Raw genomic sequence first — 1,213 nt, 5'->3', positions numbered from 1 at the left:
TGTAGTTCATTTTTATCGATGGTATTAGTTAAAAACCTTTCATTTCCAGCTCTGTTCATAAATAATTCTGGAAAGAGAGAAATTTACCTGGAGAAGTTAAGAATGAACTTTTTTCTGTGCAGAAGGCTGTTTTGAGGTTTTTATCATTACCTTTCACTTCAGGATAGGTCCCATTCTAAGGATGTTTTTCTGTACTTTCCAGTCTGTACGTGAGACCAGTGATATCCACTTACCTTGTAGAGGAACTTTGGGCTAAAAAGTTGACCTGTGTGCTCTGTGTTGATGTCACCTTTGCTAATACAATTTCTATATGTTTGAGAAGCTTGTAATGGTACTTTAAAAAAAATACTTAATTTTTGTAACAAAGTGCTAATTTTTCAATGTAATTCTGGACAATTGTCTGATTTTCTTTTATTTTTGAGCTTGTTTTTTATTGGTTATTGACAGATGTTAATGACAGAACAATGCCCATGTGATGGTTCTGTTTTGTCATTGATTCCTTCCACATATATTATTAATCAATAGATAATTTTTCAGGAAATTGGAGATTGCTGTTTATGAGGATACTTCAAAAAGTTCATGGAAAGATTCATATTAATTCTATTTTTCCATGAACTTTTTGAAGTACCCTTGTATATGTTGCTATTGAGCTGTTATGGGCTAAGAAATGTTGAGTAAATATTGTTTCTTATTTATAATAATTTTGTTCTTAGAAATCTTTTCTTAAATTAATTTAAATCATAATTAACTACTCTCCTCATATTTATATTAGGAATTACAGGACCGCCTATAATCTTGTACATGAATTGAGAGCCCATGAAACTAACATTCTGGAAATTAAGAATATGGCAGGATTTATAAACTACAAGGTAATAGTTGTACTTCAAAATAAAGAGAATTTGTCTTTAAATATTAAATTATATTTTTAAAATTTGAAAATCAAATTTTGCTCTGAAAAGTTGGTATTTGATTGATTATGCGCTCCTCTTTTTTATCCTTTTTCTTAAGAAGGGTCTTTGTTCTAAGCAACATAATTGTAATGGTTTGTTTTTGAGTTTATGGGTACTAGAATTATTTAGAGTTGGGAGGGTTTTTTGGTTTTTTGTTTGATTGTTTTTAAGTGGGAGCAGGGGGAGTGAGAAGAAAACTACCTGTATTATTGATTTTTTTCTTTCTTTTGCTAGTTCATGGTGTATATATTTATATATTTTTT

The 1,213-nt window shown here is 29.6% G+C and overlaps 1 long non-coding RNA gene across 1 annotated transcript in view; it reads left to right on the top strand.

Moving 5' to 3' along the window:
• LOC103583943 overlaps positions 1–863 on the top strand; it is a 3,023-nt gene extending 2,160 nt beyond the window's left edge. Inside the window, exon 3 of the long non-coding RNA XR_549913.1 lies at positions 773–863. This is a non-coding gene — a long non-coding RNA (uncharacterized LOC103583943). The remainder of the gene's footprint in view (positions 1–772) is intronic.
• The last annotated feature ends 350 nt before the right edge of the window (positions 864–1,213 follow it).

The sequence above is a fragment of the Galeopterus variegatus genome, unplaced genomic scaffold (assembly GCF_000696425.1).
Source record: "Galeopterus variegatus unplaced genomic scaffold, G_variegatus-3.0.2 Scaffold31308, whole genome shotgun sequence".
Classification (NCBI taxonomy): Eukaryota; Metazoa; Chordata; class Mammalia; order Dermoptera; family Cynocephalidae; genus Galeopterus; species Galeopterus variegatus.
This window is presented reverse-complemented; position numbering and strand designations above follow the sequence as displayed.